Source organism: Podarcis liolepis (genome assembly GCF_965112155.1).
Source record: "Podarcis liolepis genome assembly, chromosome: 6".
In the NCBI taxonomy this organism is placed as follows: Eukaryota; Metazoa; Chordata; class Lepidosauria; order Squamata; family Lacertidae; genus Podarcis; species Podarcis liolepis.
In genome coordinates, this window is record NC_139559.1 from 94,632,927 (window position 1) to 94,647,620 (window position 14,694).

At 48.2% G+C, this 14,694-nt stretch overlaps 1 protein-coding gene across 2 annotated transcripts in view; it reads left to right on the forward strand.

The window, feature by feature from the left end:
• Nucleotides 1-679: 679 nt before the first annotated feature.
• BRINP2 (BMP/retinoic acid inducible neural specific 2) overlaps nucleotides 680-14,694 on the forward strand; it is a 96,588-nt gene continuing 82,573 nt past the window's right edge. The window contains exon 1 of one of the 2 annotated variants that reach the window (XM_083507113.1): nucleotides 680-820. The gene's annotated coding sequence lies outside the window, so the exon portion shown is untranslated. Of the gene's footprint in view, nucleotides 821-3,054; nucleotides 3,074-14,694 lie in introns of those variants that run through there. The other variant, XM_083507114.1, reaches the window with a different exon arrangement.

Genomic DNA, 14,694 nt, shown 5'->3' on the forward strand with positions numbered 1-14,694 from the left:
CAGCAGCGAGAAGTTCTTCTCCGCCGCCGCGCCCGGCAAGAAGGGGCAGCCGAGCCGCAGCTCGAGAGAGAGATCCACGGCCAACCCCCCCCCCCGTCGGGTGCGAGGCTCCCGGGCCAATCAGGGCCGCGCAGGGAGCCCGAGCGAGGACCCCATTGGCTGCGAGAGCCGCATCCCTCCAAGCGAGGCGGGCGGCGGCGGAGGGAGGCCGGCCGCCTTGTGCTCCGGGAGCCACTTTCCGCGAGGGAGCCGGCAGGTGAGGCGCTCCGAGGTGCCGGCAGCTTCGGCGGCGTCCAGGAAGAGCCGCGGCCGCGCTCGGAGCCCCAGCATGGGCGGGGGGGCGGCGGCGCGCCGCGGGGCCGGGGCTTGCCGCTTGCCGGGCGCCTTCTCCTCCCCGAGCCGGGGGCCCCTTCTTCCTCCCCCGCGGAGCCCGAAGGGAAGCAGCAGGTAGGGAGCCAAGGAAGGCAGGCAGGCGCCGGCTGCCCCGCCACTCCGCCCCAGCTCCGCCGTCCCCGCCCGCCCGCCTCTCCCGCTCTCCGTCGGAGGCAACCCCGACGCTCCGCGGGAACCGCGCCGCCCGGGATGCGGACGGGCAGCGCCCGCGCGGCGGCCCGGCGGAGCCTGCGCCGGCCAGGACCTCGCGGGGCAGCTGCCCAGGGCCGCCGTCGATGCCTCCGCCCGTCGCGCCGAACTTCTCCCGGAAGGCCGTGAGGAGGAGGAGGAGAGCCAGGCGGCGGCGCCGGGATCCCGCGGTCGGCGGCCTCTCTGGATTGCGCCGTGGAGTTGCGCCTCTCCCGCGCCGTCCCTCCAGCGCTGCGGGGTAAGTCTCCAAAGTTCCTGCGAACTCTCCTTCGCCGGGGCTGGGCGAGCTGGGTCCGGCGGGGGGCAAAGAGGGCACGGGGGCGGGGGGCACCGAGGAAGCGACCTGGGCACCGTCGGGGCGGGCAGCGTGGGGTGCCTAGGGATGGCGCACCTGTCTGTCTTGGAGTCCCAGGGATGGTGCCCCCAGCAAGGGGGGGGGGCAGCTGGCAGGGCTCTTGCGCAGCAGCACCTGCGTGGTCCGAGTGCTTCCGGAGAGGCTGGGGATCCGGCCGGGGTGGGGATCGGGCCGCAGTTGGCTGCGGAGGATGGGGGACATGCCGGCGGACCGAGTCCACGGTTAATTGCCGCACCCGGTTAGCTGGCACCCATCCCCAGCCAGGTCTGTGTCTGCAGGGCATGTTTTCCATTGGGGTGGGGGTGGAAGCAGGCAGGGAATCTGTGTGTTGGGGGGGGGTATCCACCCCACTCCTATTCTAAGATCGATTCCTATTTGCCATAGGGAAGAAAGGAGGGTGCAAGCACTTAGTTTCGCTCGGAGCTCAGAGCCAGATGTGAAGGCTCAGTCGTGGCACCTGTAATCATCAGCGCTTGAGAGCATGAGCAGCGTGAATGTCCGTTACCAGGCCAGGTAGCTGCAGCCTCCATCTTCCCCCCTGGGATGATGGGTCAGGACCTGTCAGGACCTGAGGGTGGGGGATGCTTCCACAGGTGAATCTTGAGCCCTAGCATCTTCGGTTGTGGTGAGGGTTTTGGCCATTTTTATAGCTCCCAAACAAATTGTAATGGAAGTTTGGCCAAATGAAATTAACTCCCCCCCCCCCTCCCAGAAGGGGCAGTGGCAGAAAGGTTGGTTGTTAGCCCTTGAACATGTGACAACATGCAATTCATGAGTTCTACATTCTAAGTTTCAGGGCTGCTAATTCCATCTCCTTCCCCAGTATTAAGATACCATGTAAATCAGCCCTTTCCAATTCAGTTCAGAAGACAGAATCTGCTTTCAGTTAGAATAAGAAATCTCCCCTTCTTGTCTCCTAAGGAAGTAAAACCACTTGGATTCTACAGATTTAACCATCTTTTGTATCCCTCCTCCACCATGCCAAAAGATCAGACGCCCTGTTCTGAGGAAATCCTGGGTCTAATCTCAGTAGATACCCCTCTGTCCTGAGAACAGCCACCTCCTGAAAGCCACAGTTGTGGAGACCATAGATAACAATACATTCTGCAGGCTAGCAGTGAGCATAGTTGATAAGCAAGTTGGATGAAATGTATATATTTTATTGCCCATACTAAATTTACACCCAACATTGCACATTAGCCCTCTTTGGTTGTCGGCAGAGAATAAGAGAGCAATAAAGTCGCCACGCTTGATGTTAAAATTCTGAACATGGGAGGGTTTTTTCTTGTTTTAAATCAGTTGTTTTGTGTCTGTTTAAAAAGAAGCTCAAGTTGTTGGCATGGCAATGTGAATACAAGCTTTGTGGGTTACAGGGAAATATCCGTTTTAAAGTGGATATTCATATGGTGTTTGGCAGGGCTTGCCGCTGGACTCCATGTAAGTTCCTTTCTTAATTGGTTTGCTCAGTACCAGATCAGCAGCTCTTATTTCATGTAATGTAAGGATCACTTCACACATTATGTAGACTAGGCATACCTGGGCTTGCCACCAAGTGTAGACTTAATAAGAAGACGAGGCTAATAACTGTTCCCTGATGAGTACCCCTGGATGATATAAATACACTAAGAACATCTTAGGTGTATATCTAAAAATGTGTGAAGTGGTCTCATTTTGTTAAACCCAGAGCCCTGGTGTTCGCTTAATAGGGAGGTGGCTTGCATCCTTCTACTTTCGGAGGGGATAAATGTAAAATGAGAGTAAAGTACATATAATGACATGGGTTTAGTCAGCTCCAGTGGGCATTTTCAATTAATTCATTAGGCTATTGTTAAGCATAAGTGCTCGCAGTGGTGTGGAGTGGTTGTTTTGCCTCCCTTCAGACCAGGCATTATGCTAAGTATGAGCTTAATGGAAAGGAGGAGAGGTGGGTGGCTGTAAAGCTCTCCTGTGCTGTTGCTGGTGGAGGGAGGGCAAAGAGTTCAAATACCCTGGTAGCCAGGATCTCCCAAAGCAAGGGCTCTGACGCCCCGTAGCTGAGAAGTGGGAGGAGAGAAGATGGCAGATGATGTCAGGGAGAAATTTTGGCTGCCTGCTTCTTTCCCTAGCCGAAAGTATCTGAGAGTGGCAGACAGTGCAGTAAGTCTTGTTCCTGTTTTGTCGTCCGTCCCCCGTCCCCACCAGAGCTTTTGAACATGCATGAGCTATAAGGCAGATATTCAACAGGTGATGTTTTTCAGCATGGAGATGCAGGTGGAGGTGTTGAACTTCGGTCTATTGTGTATCTAGAGTTAAAGGCAAAGAGTGGGGTGGGGAAAAAAATATGCGATGGAAACCAGATATTAAACCAGTTCTGCCTGTTATCAGGTTAGGGGTGTTTAATGCCAGGGTTCATATAGGCACAAACTTTCAGCAAGGATTTCGGTTTACCTTTTTGGTGAAATAAATGGTATCCCTTGTTTATAGGTATTGCAGGTGTTGGCGAATCCCTCTAAATAACTGAAGTATTCATATTGCAAAAAATAGTCAGGACATGAGAGAAATGGGTACACATCTGGTTCTGCCAAGACCAAATCAGTTGGCTAATTCTTCCCTGTTCCTTAATAGCGGGGGGGGGGGATGTTGGTTTGTGTTTTTTTTCTTTTTATTCTAGTTTATATTATGCATTTTGTGTATTTATCTTGTATTTTTATGCTGTAAACCTCCCTGAGATCCACGGGTGAAGGACAGTATACAAATTTAATAAATAAAATAAAAAATAACTGGCCACTTTGCAGTTGAGGATGGATGACCTACGGCTTGCAACAGTGCAGCATATGTGATTATTCATCACACACACTTTGTGAGTGCGGTAGAGTAAAGCTGACCACTCTCTCATGGTTTTCTCTGCTTCCATGATGGCTTTGGAGACGGTGTAACATTTACAGACAGTAATAAAGCCTGCCAGTTTGACAGAGAATTCCTTATACGTTGTTGAATCTGGTCTTGTGCCCCAAAAGCATTGATTTATCTGAGGGTAGGTGCCCTCTTTCCCCAAACTGCACAGGCCCGAGGTCTTTGTAATGTTGTGTGATGCACCCCTTCTTTTTCAATTACCCATCCTCAAACACAGATATTCCCCCTCTGGCTCTTTCTCTTGTACAGTTTTTCTGACTGCTGTTCCTCACTTGATCACCTGCTGGCTGATCCAGCACCTGGGACAAATGTCTCACCTGCCAAATAGATGGACTGGGGCCTGATGTTACCATCAGTTGGACTTGTTTGGTTCCAAGGGCCACATTTGACCTCGGTGCAACAAAGAACGCTAATTTTTGACCTTGGTGCAACAAGGAAAGCTAATTCTCAGGATAGTTGCATAAGCATGCAAACTGCACAGACCTCTATCACAGCGTTAGAAGCAAGAGGAGGAGGACCCCCATACCTTGACAACCTTGTAGAACGGAGAGCCCTGGGTGGAAAGGCTCCTCTCATCCTTGAATGACATTCAGCACCTGCCAAAATTGCCATTTCCCCATAGTTATTCATTCCCATACAAATTCTTGTTCTCAAGTTAAGCCGCCTGCTGCATCTCTGATTGGTTCACTGCTCCTTTACAATGGCAGCCTCTGTTGGGGCGTTGGCTATTCTGCCACAGTCTTGCATTGGGCCTGATTGGATGATTCAGGCACTCCAGATGTGGAAATGCAACAGATGCCTATAAAGAAAGGCTGCTTGCTGTATCTCCAATAAGGAGAGATGCATATATTTAATGGGGGCTCTTGCAAAAACAGTGGTGCACTGAAGGATGGGGCTTCTTACACACTCCAAAAATATTTTCCCCAAGATATAAGCGTATAGCATGCATTCAGTTTGAATTGAGAAACAAATAGTTTTCAGCTATCAGTAATCTACAAAAAAGTGCACCAATTGTTCCCTGGCAGTTTATGGCTTAGGTCTGCTGAATTACTACACCAAAGTGTGCTTACAGAGAAGCTCCAGAGAAGCGGACACGGAGCAATGGATCCAAACTACAAGAAAGAAGATTCCACTTAAACATTAGGAAGAACTTCCTGACAGTAAGAGCTGTTTGACAGTGGAATTTGCTGCCCAGGAGTGTGGTGGAGTCTCCTACTTTGGAGGTCTTTAAGCAGAGGCTTGACAACCATATGTCAGGAGTGCTCTGATGGTGTTTCCTGCTTGGCAGGGGGTTGGACTCGATGGCCCTTGTGGTCTCTTCCAACTCTATGATTCTATGATTCTACTCTTCTCTAGGTACAGGGACCAGATGGATGCCATTTTTGGATTTCAAGAGGTGGGGAGACACATTCAGCAAGATCCAAAGGCTTTGTTTTGGATACATTCAAAGATTAACTGCTTAGTCAGTATATTTGTTGTTGTTGTTGTTTAGTCATTTAGTCGTGTCCGACTCTTCGTGACCCCCTGGACCAGAGCACGCCAGGCACTCCTGTCTTCCACTGCCTCCCGCAGTTTGGACAGACTCATGTTTGTAGCTTCGAGAACACTGTCCAGTATAAGGACCATTTAATTCATTATAGCAATTGTGACTTAACAGGTAGATGAGAGATATAGGTGATTGTGGTCTGAAGCATCAGGGTGGGGTGGGGTCTGCCCACACCTTCAGTGGTACCTCTGGCAAAATGTAGCGTGTGCACATGTCTCTTTTTGTAAGCATCAGGCTCTTGTCAGTCTTAAATAGTTTGGGCTTCTCAGCTGTGAAAGGTGCAATCTGGATAATAATAGTACAAGGGTGTCTAAAAGTCATAATCAGGTTGACAATGACAGCCCAAAATGTCAATAATAATAATATGCTGCTGCTAGATTGTTACACACACACACACATTGTATTACAGATTTGGAGCTCAAGCCACGTGGAAATTCTACTGCACAGTTCTCCTCGAACAGAATGGGAGCAATGCAAGGTAATTCTCACTCAGGACAATGGAGCTTGTGCAGGAGAACTCCCTCGTGGATTGTGCTTCTATCGCATGAACACCGGAAAAATGGACAGTGTTAAAGAGGAGCTTAAATGTGCAGATCATTAAAATACTGCCGTACAGACCTGGCTGTTCGTATTACACTCCCTTCCACCTCCCAGTCAAATTACGCATCAAGAGAACTCGGGTTCTGCAATTAATAGAAATGATATTAATCAGTCAGGTGTACAGTAAGTGCAACTGCCGATTTTACATGGGATCATTTTATTGATGCTTTGTTTTGAATCCCATATCTTTGACATCTTCCAGTAAAGAGCACAAAGGGGTAGAAATCTATGTAGAATCTGGATAGTCAAGTCTTCTACAGTTGGAATGTAATTATGATCTTAAGTAGCCCCTTGACCTTGAACCCTGGAGCTTTTTAAGGCTCTTCTATGGGTGCGGACCTTGGGCCTGTGGGCCATGGGTGATCCTCCAGGCCAACTCTTGGGAGTCCTTCCAGGCCATTCCCACCCCACCCAGCCATGATCCTCACTGATTTGGTTCTGCCACTCTCCCCAAGTGCTTTTGCTTGGGTTTTACCTGTTCATAGGGGCTCGTGGCAACATAGGAAGCTGCCTTGCACAATCAGTCCTTTTAGCTTATTATTGTCTATTGTGTCTGCCCCAGTATACCTGAAGGAGCGCCTCCACCCCCATTATTCTGCCTGGACACTGAGATCTAGTGCCGAGGGTCTTCTGGTGGTTCCCTCACTGCAAGAAGTGAAGTTACAGGGAACCAGGCAGAGGGCCTTCTCGGTAGTGGCGCTCGCCCTGTGGAACACCCTCCCATCAGATGTCAAAGAAATAAACAACTATCGGACTTTTAGAAGACACCTGAAGGCAGACCTGTTTAGGGAAGCTTTTAATACTAGATGAATCATTGTATTTTTCTGCTGGAAGCTGCCCAGAGTGGCTGGGGGTTCAGGCAGGAGTCTCTCTAGGCAGATGCTCCGCCACTGAGCTAAGACCCTTCCTCAAAAGGGCCTCTACAGAAACAATTGGTTTTCATATAGCTGCAATGCAACCTGCTCTACAAAGATAAGAGTTACATTTCTTGCTGTGTCCACAGTTTGGCCTGACCCAACACTGGTCTGTGCCCCTCCAGGACGTTATCCACGAGGGAATGTCACCCTCAGGCTAAAAAAAGGTTTTCTGGCCTTGTTGTAAACTTAAAAAAATAAATGCAAGTGTGAGGATAAGTAATTGGATTTTCTGCTAATCAACATTCAATCTTTGGAGAATTCATATTGTGGGTCATTCACTAGATAGTGAACAAAGTTGTGAGATAACGCAAGTGGCAAACAACTCTGTTTATAGCATTAGTTTATTCAGCTGGGACAGGAGAAATCACATAAAAGTTTAGCTTTGAGGCAGACAAAACAGAGTCCCTACAAACTGTAGTTGTTCTGTAATATAGGTTGCCAACAATGGGAACATGTGCTCCCTGCCTCCCCCTCTAGAGTAAATCCCCTCTATTCTCCACCTGTTTGCACTGCCTGTTTTTTTCTCATCCTATGTGCACCATGGCCATGCTTTTAAACTGCCCCTAGTCTCTGGTGCTCACCTTTGGAAAACCACACTTGGCCCCAATTTTCTCCCTTTTAGGGAATGCCTTCTTAACATTTTGTTAGGGTAAGTTGCTAGCGTTGTGTTGTTCTCCAGGGTTCTGCTGTGGGGTGTCTATATCTGCAAGTGGGCTGGGGGGTCACTGAGTTGACTAGGAAAAGTGGCGCTCCTCGGGAATCCCATAGGGTCCCAAGAGAGAAAGGGGAACAAAAGTGATCTCCGATGAGCTCAAGGCAGTGCACATGGTTCTCCTTGCGCCACTTTATGCTCACAACAACCCTGTGAGGTTGGGTAGCTGGAGGGACCATGACCAGTCCAGTGAGCTTCATGACTAAGTGGGGTTTTGAGCCTGGATCAGCCACACTTGACTCTCCCACCTGAAGTCCTTAGAAGAAGGGAGCTTAGGAATACTTACCATGAATGCTTAGCGTGTTGATGTAACTGCATGTGCTCAGGTGCGGGATTTAATGCGTTGGCATTAGAAGTGCATGCTACTCTGTTGGCAGGGAAGAGGCACAGCCCAGCAGCCTTAACATTATTCCCTTGCGCTCAGGCTGCTGGTATTTAAATGAACTGGCATTTTTCTTTCGGAAGAGGCAGCTCCGTCGCCTTCAAAACAAGATGTTTACGGAGCATTGCCAGAGGGCAAAATAAATGAGTTTCCTGCGTCATCCAACTCCTTCCTATCCTCTCTCAGGAGGGACCAGTAATTCGCTGTGGAGCTTTCCATCCCCTTGGGGGAGGTGTCAGGAGGCCCGCTGCTCCCAGGCACGCAAACAAGAGCCACGGCAAGGCCTGGGGAGTTCAGGGTTCCCTGGGCTTTCTAGGATGAGACGCTGCTCCTCAGTTCATCCTTGGCATGATGAGTGCATGCGTATAACCTCTCTCTCTCTCTCTCTCTCTCCACCCCACCCCTTTCCCTCTCTTTTGGAAAGACAGCACTTCTCTGTGGCCCACTGCATCCCTAAAGCTGTGTTTACATTACTGCTTACTCAGGCTGCAGCACACTCCCATCGATGGCGTGTGAAGCTGCGTGATACCAGACATGATCCATCAGCATCCTGCAGCTTCTTGAGAAATACTCCTGTTTGATGTGCTCAACCACCTTCCATCAGTTAGAAAATGGAAGCCACAACTAAGAGCTGGTCCACACTTCTGCTTGTCTCTTGCTTAGAAAGTACAGGTCTGAACAAGTTTTCCACTTGACCCACTCCTTAGCGATAGATTGGAACAAACTTATTTTCTTTTTTTTAATTTACGCCTTTTTTGGATTATATTTTACATGCATTCATCATTTTGTCATCATCTTATTTGGACTTCCCAACCTATCCTTCACTGACATCCCCTTTCACCTTCCTTATTTTGCAACATCTTTACCATCCTCCTTCATCCCTTCCTTCTTCATCCCTTCCCATCACTTACCTCGTCTTGTCTACTTCTGGTCATAGGCTCATCCTACTTGCCCTCATCACCTTCATGCCGTCTTCCTTTAAATATTCTTCAAGGCATTCCCACTTGCTTCTAGATTGGAACAAACTTCAGTCCGGGGAAAACGTGGATGGCCATTTGCTCTGTTTGAGTGCTAAGGAGCGGTTTTCCATGGGGGGAAGCAGAGGGACAAGAGGAAGCATGGAAAGCCATTAGTTGAGTGGTGTACATTTTAGGCAGCCATTGCGCATGGGCAGAGGGCAGCTTCAGTGAACTGAATTTTGATTCAGGGAAACAAGAGAGGTAATGGGCATCAGGGAAAGACATCTCTGCCCCCTCCTTCTTGTCTGTTGAGCAACATAAGATTTCCGTGGTGTATGGAACAACCTTCTCAGCTTTTCAAGCTAAACATGTATACCACAGCTTAAGTCTCAAGAGCAGGGGCAGAACTTCTCTGTCATGTGCAGCCCAGTGTTATGCATGCTTCCTCCGAAGTAGGTTCCTCTGGTTTGGTTTGCACATTAAGGTCAGCAGGGGTTGACTTTGGCAATCTCTCTTAATATGGCGCCCTTTGTGAGGCAAAAAAATTGGCACCCCCAAAAGCATCTTTCAATTTTTCACCCCCTTAGCTCAGCGTCCAGTGGGGGGGGGATGCACGCACCACCCCCCTAGATCAAGTGCTGATGGTCAGCCTCACTGGGGCTGGGCAAACGTGCTGACTTCCAGAAAGAAGACTGGAGCTGATTTGCTGCTTCCCAGTTTAGCTCAGCAGTGTGTGTCATCCAAAGCTGGAAACTACAGATTGTGTTTAAGCAGGACAGAGTTCAGACGACACACAAAGCCAAACCTTGGCTTAGCTAGAAGAATCTTCAGTCTCCTCCCTGACGAATATATGCGTTCACACTAAACCACAGTTTGACTTGGTGAATGCAGCCACTGAGCTCTGTGGAACTTATCCTCACAAAAGTGTTCATAGCCTCCCATCAATCCTGCAATGTCAATTCCTGCAGTGCTGTTCCTGTTCTACAACGAGGAACTGAGGCTCGAGAAAAGGTGGCCAGGTGTGAAAAAGGACAGGCTCTGTCTTGATACTTGCATAGAAGACATAATTTCAGCAGGTATAGCTTACACGGCAAAGTGCACTTTCTGGAATTCCCTTTTACACAAATATTAGGGTGCAGCAACAGCCTGTCCTCTTTTGGACCTTGCAACCCTACTTTGCTCCTTAAGTCTTTGGGGGAGCTTGCTGGGAAAGCTTTTTGGGTTACTTTCGGGGGTCCTCCAGGGCTTGAGGCAGAAGTCTTTTCCAGAGCTACCTGGAGATGCCCGGGATTGAACACCTTGCATTAAAATTCAACAATGGAACGAAGAGCGTAGATTTGCATCATCTTGATGGTTATATTTATATAGTGCCCATCAATCTGCATGACACATTACAGAGCTTTGTAAGCAATAAAGAAATGGACGGGTCCCTGCCTCCGCAGAACCTGCAATCTAAAATGGACACTGAGGGAGGAAGGGAGGGGGTAGGAGAGGCCAGAAGATGAAAGGATAAATGTGAGCAAATGCAGTTACAGGGATTTAAGCTTAATTACAGTTGGAGAGGAAGATTAAGGAATTAAACCAAAGGCCTAGGGATAAAGATGGGGTTTGGAGGGGGGAGGGACACCTCATCATGTCCAGAGAATGAGTTCTTTGCAGAGGAGGCAACAGTGGGGAACAGGCAGAGTTCTGCTACAAAGGGACAACAGTTGGTTAGCCAAGGATATCAGAGTAGAGATGTGCAGAATTACAAAGGGAGGCAAGGACTAAGACAGGGTAGAACTTGGTCTCCTGTTCCTTCTTCCAAGCAAAATATGGGGGGGGGGCAGGTAAACCCCACATAATTGATCACAAGATGTGGCACATGCACACCATTTGAGTGGCAATGCCCATCAACTTTGGGGGGGCACTCCACAAATATTTTATTGGGGGGGCTGAAGGGACCTTGACCTCATGGACTTGGCTGCTATTCTGCCAAGGTTACCAGGGTGACATGGACGAGCTGAAACTGTTTGACCGTTGCAGCAGCCGTTCGAGGCAGGTTAGGCTGAGAGAAAGGGGCTTGCCGAAGTCCATGCAGTGAGCTTTGTGGCAGCATCAGGATTTGAACTCAGGCCCTTCCTGTTCCAGCTCTCTATCCATTACACTTCTGTAGCTTTTTCAGTTAATTCCAGTTGCAGAATTTTGGGGATTTACGTTCCATTTTAACAAATAGAATAACCAAACTTTCCAAACCCATTGGATTCTGGAGTTTCTGCTGCTTCTTCTGCTGTAGCCAATGTGTAGCCCTTGTCTTGCCTTTAATAATACCTAAGTGCTGCTCTGATGAATATATTCTACCACATTACAGGGCGAACTGCATTGCTCAAAGCCGTGAGCTGTGCACTGTAATCCCAACAAGTCTTGCAAGCTTAGCTGGGTCTCAGGAACAATCCTTGGAAAAGCTGGAGGAAGGCGCATGATGCCATGCCTTTTGTTGACCAGCAGGGGCCAGCCTTCCCTCTCAGTCTGTGCGCTCTTGCTGTGTCTAAGCATGTTTTTCTGTTAGGAGTTTGCTCAGAAATGGTTTCTTCTGGAAGAAGCAGAAACCTGAAGTGGGTGGGCAGGTTGCTGAAGCCAGTCTTTAGCCTTAGGCAAACAGCAGACTTCTTCCAGTCCTTTACTGTCTCCCATTCTATGCATCCTTTCTCAAAATGAGGCTTCTTAAAATTGGACATGGCAATTTTACACGAGTCCTAGGACACAAGAACTTGAGACAGTGATATCATCCCCATAACCATTCATAGCATTTGTGTAGCTCTTTATAATATACAAAGTGCTTCATATACCTTGCACAACTTACATAACCTACTTCCAGTGGAGGTGGGTTTTCTCAATCCCAAATGGCTTTGGGGCAAACTGAGTGGTTTGCTTAAGGCCGCAGAAATCCATTTCAAACTGAGGCTGCCTTAATTCATAGTTTCTTAGCTGCTATAATGTACCAGGTTTCATTTTCTGGACTTGCTGTTGGGTCCTGTTTCTAGTGCTGAGACTCCCCTCCAAGTAGACTCCATTTTACACCACTCAGTTGCATGGAGTCCCTCGACCCTCCATGACTCTTTGCTAGCTGACTGCAAAATAAAATAATTTGAAGGTTAACTTACTCGACTGCAGAAATACAGATCTAGAGCTTGGCTGGCTGAATTCATATTGTTTAGCTTTTTCTTGTCTGCCCAACACCCGTGTCCCCCAATCTCGCAAAGGCGCAGGTAGGGTGTGACCTGCAAACACTGAAGCACCCACTAACCATTTATGAAACAAGCTCTCCTTACAACTGAAAAAGGCTAAGGAGATGGCCTCATCTTCTTCCATTGTGCATCCACAATATCAGCCTTTGTATAGGTTGTGCTGTGTCTGATAAGTGCTTGGGTGGAAAGAGTGATTCCACCGTTTTAGTGACAACCCTACTTCTACCTCCTGAATTAACCCATGAAGAACCAAATGGCTTGGTAGTGCAACAAGGGTGGCTCAGGTGCGCTTGGCTGCAACCTGGATATGAGCACAAACTGGGCGCCACAGACAGTGTCATGGGTCAAGAGTTCTATTTAAATAATGCGAGCTCACGTAGGGTGTTTTCGCTCAGACACTCGAAAACAGCAGCAAGCCAGGAAGACCCAGCCTTGTTGTGGCTTTCTCACTGACCTGCACAGTTAAGCACATTCAACCACTGGAGGAAGAGAAAACCAGAGCTACATGATATTTGATAGCAGAGGCTGGCAGGATTTTTCAAATAACCAATTACATATATTCAATATGTGTGGCAGGATCCTAAATTGGAGGAAGTGGATGTTGTATTTCCAGAAGATGGGACTTGATTCTCAGAAGGAGCACGGAGGCCTCTAAGGAGAGCTACTCAATTGGACTTCCATTGACTTTTTCCTTTCAACCTAACATACTGTCAGTACCTAAAAGAGACCTTGAGAGCCAGTGTGGTGTAGTGGTTAAGAGCGGTAGTCTCGTAATCTGGTGAACCGGGTTCGCTTCCCCGCTCCTCCACATGCAGCTGCTGGGTGATCTTGGGCCAGTCACACTTCTCTGAAGTCTCTCAGCCCCACTCACCTCACAGAGTGTTTGTTGTGGGGAAGGAAGGGAAAGGAGAATGTCACCTAAGGGTGGAGGTAGAATTCAGTAACAGCTAGTTTTGGTGTTTGCAGGGATGGGGGTCCAGCCATTACGCCCCTTCTCCTTTGCAGGAAGCCTTGGTGCAAGCTGAATCCTGCAAAAGACCTGAAAGGGTCTAATTTGAATGACTCCTACCTCTGGCTAAGAATCTTACCAGATGCAGAGAAAGATTGCTTGAACAATAGCCTTCCCCCCCCTCCTCCTGGCCTTTTTTGTGTGTTTTGTTTTAACCATCCAACCTACCGTATTTTTCGCTCTATAAGACGCACCAGACCACATGATGCGCCTAGTTTTTGGAGGAGGAAAACAAGAAAAAAAAATATTCTGAATCTCAGAAGCCAGAACAGCAAGAGGGATCGCTGCGCAGTGAAAGCAGCAATCCCTCTTGCTGTTCTGGCTTCAGGGATAGCTGCGCAGCCTGCATTCGCTTCATAAGACGCACACACATTTCCCCTTACTTTTTAGGAGGGAAAAAGTGAGTCTTATAGAGCAAAAAATACGGTATTTAGGAGTTATGAGGAACTTGGGCCTTTCTCTAATATGTGTTTTGGATTTTTTTATGGGCCAGCATGGCCACATTTACTTTTTGTAATTGTTCTTGGGGTTTTTTGAGACCTTTAAAATAGGGGGATGAAGGGGTGCCCAGGGAGGAGGAGACACAGTACTGCTGTTGGTGAAACAGCGGGGGGGGGGGGCTGCTTGAATGCTGATGGAGGGAGGATCTTCTAGCAGGTGAAATGAGGAGGATAAATGGCCTCTGGATGTTATTTGCCCAGTTCGTGTTGGTGGCAATGAAGAAATAGATATAAAAGGAGCAGTTGTGGATGCCAAGATCCAAGTTTGGGGCAAGTACTGTTAGATGAGAGAACCCCAGGAGAGATTTAAAATCACAAAACATGCAGCAAAGTAAAGCATGGAAACATGGGCTGTTAAACCTTTAAAATATGCTGTGGTGACTTCCAAATCTTCCTTCTTCCCTTAGCATAGAAGAAGACCATTTGTTTAGTAAGTTAAGAATGGTTGACTTACAAACTCTTTGAAGGTTAGATTCATGGGCTTTTCCATACAGCACTCAAAAAAAGTTGTGCAGGCAGTAAAACTTGGCATGGTTACAGTTGTGAAAGTTCCTAAATTATTGGTATAGGAACTCAAGAGTAACTTGTAAGAGCCATGAGGTCTGAGCTTGGAGCAACTTCTCTGATAGCTGGAGGGAACAGAGGTTTGATTATCTAATCCCTCCAATGTGAGCTAAGCTTGGCAGGACAGTTTACTCTACGGTTTTAACCCCTTCATGCATTAATTAGACTTAAGCATGTTGGTTATATGAGGCTGGTTCATGCATCCTGTCAACAATTTCTTTCTCTCCATCAACCCCCTTCATAACTGCAGTCAATTTTAAACAGCAGAACCTAAAGCAGCGGACCCTCTGGATACGAACTTCATTTGTTCCGGGGGTCTGTTCACACCCCAAAAATAACGTAAATAGAGGTGTGCTTCTGCGCATGCGCGCAGCACGATTGAGCATTTCTGCGCATGCATGCGCGGTGTAACCGGAAGTATACACTTCCGGGTTTGCCGTGGTCATAAC